Genomic DNA, 9,398 nt, shown 5'->3' with positions numbered 1-9,398 from the left:
GGTGCTCCAACCCCCGTATTGTTCAGTGCTCAACTGCATTCTGGTATGCCGGAATATCAGGCTATTTTTTGAAAATCCAAGTATCTTGTGGTATTTTTCTTAGTGTAGTCCCATTATTTCAGTATTTCAAAAATCTAACCTCTGAGTTATGGACATTATGACACATATCCAGAAAGTTCTATACTTCATTTACATTTTGTATTAAATAGAGGTGACTTGCTAGAAATCTCTCTCACTGCATCACTTCCCTTTTAAAATCTGTTCAAAAAAAAGAAAGGAAAGAAAAGAGAAGAGAAAAGAAAAGAAAAGAAAAGAAAAAAGAAAAGAAAGACCTGTTCAAAGTATCCTTTGGTTGCATTAATTTCAATGTTCTAAATTACAGATGAAGGTGAGCACTTTGTATTTCCCAAAGCTAGTTTGGGCCCAGTGTCCAGAAGTCCCTGATGGAATCTGGATGGGGGTGAGGGTGGGGATAGGGAGTTAGGAAGGGGCCCTGGGGAATATGTAGTATGAGGGAAGGCATTGGGTGAGGAGAAAAAGAAAAGATAAGGAAGCTCTGGATTAAAGGTTCCTCCCTTTCTTTCCTGAGAGCACCAAACCCATTTTCATACAAACAGATGGTTCTCCCCTAGGATAATTTATTCTAACTTCTTCCAAGCTTACCCTTTCTAGAAAGATTTAGGCTAGAAGGGCACAGGAACAACAGTCCTTGGCTCTCTCTCAAGTTCATGATTTTCTCATGACAAAGTGTAGATGACAACACCATACAATTATTTTCTTAAATAGAAGACTGCCAGTAATACCAACATTTGTGCCAGTATTTCAGGATTAAGAAAATGTAAATATGGCCAGTCCTGTTATTTCTCTCCAGTGTTGCAGTTACTAAGCCTCAGTCCTGGAGCTTACCAAATCGACTCCTATGGCTCCTCTCATGGCCTCCCTCTGCGTCAGGCCACCTGCCAATGCTGTCACATCCAAATATCGATGGCCCTGATCACAGTTCCCAATGCTTGGCAGCTCTCTGCTGTTTCCACTGCCACAGAGTGGATACTGCTCCAGTAAGAAATACTCCTGCTCTGGGCAAAACTGGGATTCTGATATAACCATCCTCATTCTCATTCTGTATACCTTGGTACATATAATGCAATGAATTTTTGCGAGAGCAACTCAAATTTCCATTAACAAAGGACGGGTCGATTCATTTATAGTACATTCACACAGTGCATAATTATAAATCATTAAAAGAGTGAGTTACACTTGTATGTACGGACATGAAAAGTCAAGCTGGACTGTTCTGGTGAAAAAGGCAGGTCTGAACAGTTAAGCCCATTCATGTAGTTAAACATATAATCTCATTCATGTAACTGAAACTTCATAACCAGTGTTCTGCCAGGCTTCTATTTCTCAATCAAGTTGGTTTTCTCTATGTCTTTACAAAAAGAGTTCTGTAGAACTTATTGGTCTGCCTGAGAATACTTAAATGCACATAAAATTTACTTAGCACACAAATAGATATAGTATCCGATTTCTTTAAAGTGTAAAAATAAATTAGGAGGCAAACTATGAATTGAATCCAAAATAGTTTTTTGGCAGGGAGGAAGCAGGCTGCCAGCCAGTGCAGTGATGCTAACTTCAAGGAAGCCAACAAAGCGAGGAAGTGTCTCTAAAAGAGTGAAGCCAACTGCCCCGTCCATAAGGCGACTCTTCCCACAAGGGACCAGGTGCTCAGTGTCCCCATCGTGATAACAGCAACACAGCTGCCCTCTTTTGTTAACAGTCCATTACTGAGTCATATTCAACTGAATCCAGTGGTTCTCTCACACCCTTTCTCTCCCCCTTCCTTTTATGAAGAGTCAGTGACAATTCTTTAATCTCTGGCTGAGGAAAAAGAGGAAGCAGGTCAGAGTGATCATTGGCCATTAATTGCAGCTTTGCTGCTGGAAAAGGGGACATTGGTACCCTCTTTTCAGTAGCTGCCACTGCAGCAGGCTGAAGGATGGGCCACATAACTTGACCATCTCACTCACAACACAAGGAGGTATTTAACCTAAAGTTCAAGGTAGGAGTCATAATATAACAGATTTCACAGACACTAATGTCCATTAATGTTCAAGCTTATTATACATATTTTATGATTTGCTTGCTAATTTTCTTAATGACTGCTAAGAACTTAGTCTTTTTTTTTTTTCCTGGTAAATTCTCTCTCTCTACACCCACCCCCAATTATTTTAAAATAGTCCTAACTTTTACTCTGTATCCTAAGTGTTTATTCTATCAATAATGTTTCTATGTACAACAAAAAGTTATACAGCTTTATTTGTTAGTAGATTCTTACTTTACTCTTTAAAAATGAAGACAGAAAAAAATGTAAATGTGTTATTCTCACATGTTGTGTCTATATACCTGAAAAACCCAAGATAATTAACTTAAAAGCCATTATAAACAAGAAGAAAATTCAGCAAGCTGTCTAGTACAAAATTAATGCAGAAAAAAACCAATAGCTTTGCAGTGTGCATATAATAATTAACTAATAAATATTTTAACCCTATTGGGAAACAAAAGCAAAAAGAAACTATTGGGACCTCATCAAGATAAAAGTCTTCTGCACAACGAAAGAAATAATCAGCAAAACTAAAAGAAAGTCGATGGAATGGGAGAAGATATTTGCAAATGACATATCAGATAAAGGGTTAGTATCCAAAATCTATAAAGAACTTAACAAATTCAACACCCAAAAAGCAAATACCGGTGAAGAAATGGGCAGAAGACATGAATAGACACTTTTCCAAAGAAGACATCCAGATAGCCAACAGGCACATGAAAAGATGCTCAATGTCACTCATCATCAGGGAAATACAAATCAAAACCTCATTGAAATACCCCCTCACAATGGTAAGAGTGGCTATAATTAACAACTCAGGAAACAACAGGTGTTGGCAAGGATGTGGAGAAAGGGGAACCTTCTTGCACCGTTGGTGGGAATGCAAACTGGTGCAGCCACTCTGGAAAACAGCGTGGTGGTTCCTTAAAAAATTAAAAATAGAACTACCGTACAACCCAGCAATTGCACTACTGGGAATTTATCCAAAGGATTCAGGATTCCTGATTCAAAGAGGTACATGTACCCCAATGTTTATAGCAGTGCTATCAACAATAGCCAAATTATGGAAAGAGCCCAAATGTCTATCAACTGATGGATAAAGAAGATGTGATATATATATACATATATCCACACACATACATAAATACATACATACACACACACACACACACACACACATACACAAATGGAATACTACTCAGTGATAAAAAAGAATAAAATCTTGCCATTTGCAACAATATGGAAGAACTAAAGGGTATTATGCTAAGCAAAATAAGTCAGAGAAACACAGATATCATATAATTTCACTCACATGTGGAATTTGAGAAACTTAACAGGTGATCAAAGGGGAAGGTAAGGAAAAATACGATAAAAACAGAGAGGGAGGCAAACCATAAGAGACTCTTAAATACAGAGAACAAAATGAGGGTTGATGGGGGTGGGGACAATGGGTGATGGGCAATGAAGAGGGAACATGCGATGACCATTGGGTATTGTATGTAATCTACTCCTAAAGCCAAGACTACACTGTATGTCAGTTAATTGAAAATAAATAAATAAATAAATAAATAAATAAATAGCATGAGGCTTCCAGCTTTGTTCCTTTTTCTCAAAATCATTTTGGTTATTCAGGGTCTTGTGGTTCCATATGAATTTTAGGGTTGTTTTTAATCTATGTCTGTGAAAAATACCTTTAGGAATTTGATAAATTGCACTGAATCTGTAGATTTCTTTGGTTACTTTGGATCTTTTAACACTATTAATTCTTCTAATACATGAACATGACAAAGCTGTCCATTTATTTGTCTGTTTAAATTTCTTTCATCAGTGTTTTATACTTCCTAGTGTATAAGTCACTCACCTCCTTGGTTAAGTTTATTCCTAAGTATGTTATTCTTTTTGATGCTATTGTAAATGGGATTGTATTTGTAATTTCCTTTTGGGATAGCTTATTGTTGGTGTGCATAAATGCAACTGACTTCTATGTTGATTTGTGTTCTGTAACTTTGCTGAATTTGTTTATTAGTACTAAAAGTTTTTTTTCTCTGTGTGTGTGTGTGTGTGTGTGTGTGTGTGTGGAATCTTTAGTATTTTCCATGTATAAGATCATGTCTTCTGAAAATAGAAACAATTTTACTTCTTCCTTTCCGATTTGAATGCCTTTTCTTTTCTTGCCTTATTGCTCTGGCTTGGACTTTCAGTATTATGTTGAATACAGGTGATGGCAGTGGGCATTCTTGTCTTGATTTTAAAACCTATTAAAATGCAATAGTAATCAAATAGTCTACTACATGCACATAAAGAAATATACAGATCAATCAACATAAGAGTCAAGAAACATACAGATACTTATGGGGACAGTTTTGAGACATGAATACTTCAAATCAATGGTAAAGATGAATTGTCAATAAATTAGAGAGTTTTGGGGAGCCATCTAGGAAAAAAATACTCTGGATTACATCAAAACAAATTTTAGCCGGATTAAGTATACTAAAGGGAAAAATGAGACAATGAAAATACTGGAAGGAAATATGGAAGAATTTTAACAGCAGTCTCAGACTTGGGGACCTTTTAAAACCTGACATGATGTGGCTTCTCAGCCTTTTAGCTAAGATCAAGCATACTATTTGTTCTTATCAGTTTAATCTCTGGTATGTCCTCTACCCAAGGGCAGTATATCAAACGGATTTCTGGAGCAGGAAATGGAATAGGAGCTTGCTCTGTCCACTCCACGCATCAATCTGGAATTGCAGTACCTCCAGTAATGGTGTACCCCCTCAGGGGAATAAAAAAATAAAATAAAATAAAGACTGATAAAACACACAAAAGCCATATAAGAAAAAAATCAATAGTTTTGCTACATAAAAATGTTAAATTTATGCTAATAAACTCAGGGAAATTATTTTCAACATATAAAAACAAAGGGCTAATTTCCATATTCACAAATATCTACAAATCGTTAAAAAAATGCCTTACAACTATATGGAAAAATGGGAAAATGGGCAAAAAACATAATCAATTCACCAAAAATACAAATGGTTTTAAAATAGGAAGATGTGAGGGGTGCCTGGGTGGCTCAGTCAGTTGAGTGTCCAACTTTGGCTCCTGTCATGGTCTCATGGTTCATGAGTTCAAGCCCTGCATAAGGCTCTGTGCTGACAGCTCAGAGCCTGGAACCTGCTTCAGATTCTGTATCTCCCTCTCTCTCTGCCCCTCCCCCAGCCATGTGTGCTCGCTCTCTCTCTCTCTCTCTCTCACAAATATAAATAAACATTAAAAAAGTTTTTAAGTAATATAGGAAGATGTTGAAGTTTTACCCATATTAGGAGAAATGAAAGTTAAAAATCACAATAAGAGTCTTTTTTTCACCCAATATATTGGAAAAGACCAAAAAAAATTGACAAAAAGCAATCTTGGAGAGAGTGTGGTGTTAATATAAATTGCTACATCCCTCTGAAGGACAATTTCAGCACTATTCACACACAACATGCTCATAACTTTTGATCCATCACTTCCTCTTCCAAGTTTCTATTCCTAAATTATATTCTCACAAAAGAAATACAGGTACACAGCAAATCACTTAATTATTGTGGTGATAGTCAGTGCCTGAAAACAACCTATATGTGTTTCAATGGGAGACTAGAGAAATCAACTCTCATATGTTCAACCAATGGAATACTTTGTAACCACTAAAAAGAACAAGACATACCTCATTCTGTTCTAACTGACCTGAAATGAAAGCCAAACTACAGTTGGCTCTTGAACAACACAGAGCTTAGGGGTGCCAACAACTCATGCAGTTGAAAATCCATGTATAATTGTTGACTTCCCCAAAACATAACTGCTAGTGGCCTGCTGTTGACTAAAAGGCTTGCAAATAACAAGAACAGTCTGGCTCACTAGATTAAGCATCTGACTCTTACTTTCGGCTCAGGTCATGATCTCAAGGTTTATGGGGTCAAGCCCCTCATCAGTCTCCAGGCTGACAGTGTGGAGCCTGCTTGAGACTCTCTCTCTCTCTACCCCTCCCCCACTCACACTCTCTCTTTCAAAGTAGATAAACTTGAAAAAAAAATAAAGCAAGGTATGGAACAATCCCTATAACCATACTACCATTTCTGAAAAAAAAAAAAAAAAAAAAAAAGAAAGAAAATTCACATGAATCAGAAAGGAAGAAACTGGCAATAAAACAGTTTTTTCCACCTCTGGAGAGTGAAACTAGGAGACCAGAGGGTGGGGGTGGAGACAGAAGGATAGTGTGCTTTCAGAGAAAATAATTTTCTGCTTATTAGTTACACATACAAAATGACCCTTATCAATTAAGGGTTAAAAAAATAAACTTTATGAGCTAATTCGTGGCTTTCTTAGTACTCGTAAATGTGTTCTTACAGTTGTACATCCTGCTTTTATAAGTACTAAACTGAAAGTAAACAGAATAGACATTAATTCGAAAGTGTTTTATAATGTAAATTGTCATGCTTAAGATGTGTTTTAGCTGATCCTTAAAATTTTACCTTGTCTTACATACAAATATAAAACTTCCATGCATTTGTTTGAATTCACATACAAATCGCTTCTTAGATCATGTCATTTTGATTGAATTCACATGCAAATTGCTTCTTATAGCATGGGCTGTCATATTTGATAGGAGATAGCCGCCGCCCTTAGGAAGGGACACCCCAGAAACCAAGTTCCAACCTGACATATGCATCTTTGTATAATAATAGTGCCTTAGGGGTACCTGGGTGTCTCAGTCTGTTGAGAGTCCGACTTCGGCACAGGTCATGATCTCATGGTTCACAGGTTCGAGCCACGTGGCGGGCTCTGTGCTGACAGCTCAGGGCCTGAAGCCTGCTTCAGATTCTGTGTCTCCCTCTCTGTCTGCCCCTCCTCCACTTGTGTGCTGCGTGTGTGTGTGTGTGTGTGTGCGTGCGTGCGTGTGTGTGTGTGTCTCAAAAATAAACATTAAAAAAATTTTAGGGGTGCCCAGGTGGCTCAGTCAGTTAAGCAACCGACTTCAGCTCAGGTCATGATCTCTCAATTTGTGAGTTCGAGCCCCATGCCGGGCTCTGTGCTGACAGCTTAGAGCCTGGGTCCTGCTTCGGATTCTGGGTCTCCCTCTCCTCCTCATGCTCTGTCTCTCAAAAATAAATAAACGTTAAAAAAATTTTTTTAATATTTAAAAGAATAATAGCACTTTATTTTCATGTTGTTTTCCATGTGGGCCATGATTGGATCTTGATCCTTTCTTCCAGGACTAAACAGAAGCAGCTCTCTATGTGTAAAGAACTGTCTTCAGCTGTCCTTTTGTATCTTCCTAGATAAAAGAATTGCAGCCTTGGTAATTGATTATCCTTTCTCTTCCGCCTTCCTCATTCCCCTCTTTCTCTTCCTCCTTTCCTTCCTCTGTGGAGTTGTCTACTTTTGTGTCATAAGCATGATTTTAAGAATTTTAATGGGACTCAGAGAGGAAGCATTTTTCAAGGATTGCTTTAAGGTCAGCATGGACCTTTTGTACAGATTGCCTCATTGGAATTAAAACACCGATTTTTTTTTTTTTTTTTTTTTTTTTTTTAGCTTGAGAACAGCTTTTGACTTGGTTGTTTGTGTAGAAGCTACAAAATATGAAGCCAGGAGAGCTCCCTGCCTTTTCAGAGCAAAGAAGTGTAGAAAAGTAGAAAAAGTCATTACTGCTGTTTCTCGTTACCTATCTCTTATTTACTAATGTCTTATGTAGATTTTGAATAGAGGTTGAACCATTTTTATTTTTATTTTAAAACTAAAACTTTCTTGGGGTACCTGGGGTGCTCAGTCAGTTAAGCATCCAACTCTTGGTTTCAGCTCAGGTCATGATCTCACGGTTCATAAGTTCAAGCTCTACATCAGACTCTGCTAGCAGCTCAAAGCCTGTTTGGTATTCTCTCTCTCTCTCTCTCTCTCTCTCTCTCTCTCTCTTTGCCCCTCCCCCACTCGTTCTCTCTCCCTCTCAAAAATAAACATTAAAAAAAAACCTTTAAAACTAAAAGGTTTTTAGTTAATTTTTTAAACATTTAACTGCTTTACTTGTATTTTTTGCTTTTATTTTTTTCACTAAAAAAACCTTGGAATTCTTTTGATATAATTCGGTAGCCTTTTCATTTTATTTAGATCTTTTCACATAGTTTCCAGGCATTTAATTTAAATGGAAATTACTTATTTTTAGCTACTTTCCTCCCTTTCAGAGAGGAAAGGATGAGTTTTAGGAAGGCACATCAGTTTCTTTCAGGGAAGTGTTGGCCCCTAGTGGATCAAAAGTGGTAACACACTTTTTGAAACAACTGGCTGGCATATTGGAAGACTGTATTTGGGGAAAGCAGTAAAACAGATAGATTGCTAGTGCAAAGAAAACATAATTCACTTTGTCAAATGTCATAAATGCATTGGACAAAATCACATAATACCATTAGTAGAAGCGACTACCTACTAATTTAAAATAGAAATGCATAAAATAGCATGACAAAATTAAAAGTAAAATGAACTGGATGAAACACTTCTAACAAATATGATGTACAAGTAGAGCAAAACATACAAGAGACTTGGAAATCTACAAAAAAGAAAAAAACAAATACACCAGAAAATATTTTAAAAACTGCAGAAGTTCTATGATTAGGCAATATACACAAAAGAAAACCCAAATCGAGATGCTCAAATTCATTAGCAACCAAAGAAAAGCAAAGTAAAATAATACCTTATTACTCTCATTTGTTAGAGTGACCAGTAAGTATGGGAAGAATGTAGGGATTTAGGAATTTTCATGCACAGCTGGTGCGAATTAAGACTGGACTAGCCTTCTAAAGAGCACTGGCTCAATAGTCACATTAGGTATCACCAAGCAATTCCACTCCTGTTGAATATGCACATATCCACCCACCATGTAGTGCTTTGCAGCAGTTAGAAGTACCAGATACACACCGAGCAACATAGATGACCTTTAAAATTGCTGTAAGTGAAACTGAGAAGCAGACGTAAATGTAATATGCAATACCATTTCATTTATATCAATCTAAAATATATGCTTATAATAGTATCTATTTTACAACACACATGAATGCGTATACTAGGAAGCTTACATTGGGTGTGGGGAGAGGCAGTAGTAAGATGGGAATCAGGAATCAGGATGAAAGGGAGCAATGTCCATGAAAAGAGGAGTATCACTAACTCAACTCTCTCTCTGAGGTCCAATATTAAAAGAGAAAGAATAGAAAGAAAACTTGAAAACTAGTAAAAAAAAAAAAAATAAGCAGAGGACACAACGAAT

At 37.0% G+C, this 9,398-nt stretch overlaps 1 non-coding gene across 1 annotated transcript; it reads left to right on the top strand.

Annotated features, from left to right (window-relative positions):
* Positions 1 to 4,689: 4,689 nt before the first annotated feature.
* LOC132686991 (U2 spliceosomal RNA) lies at positions 4,690 to 4,879 on the top strand. Its single transcript, XR_009613941.1, has one exon. It is a non-coding gene; the product is annotated as a U2 spliceosomal RNA (small nuclear RNA).
* Positions 4,880 to 9,398: the final 4,519 nt, after the last annotated feature.

The sequence above is a fragment of the Panthera onca genome, chromosome F1 (assembly GCF_046562875.1).
Source record: "Panthera onca isolate mPanOnc1 chromosome F1, mPanOnc1 haplotype 2, whole genome shotgun sequence".
NCBI classification, from domain to species: domain Eukaryota; kingdom Metazoa; phylum Chordata; class Mammalia; order Carnivora; family Felidae; genus Panthera; species Panthera onca.
The sequence above is the reverse complement of the archived record's forward strand: the minus strand, read 5'-3'. Positions and strand labels throughout refer to the sequence as shown.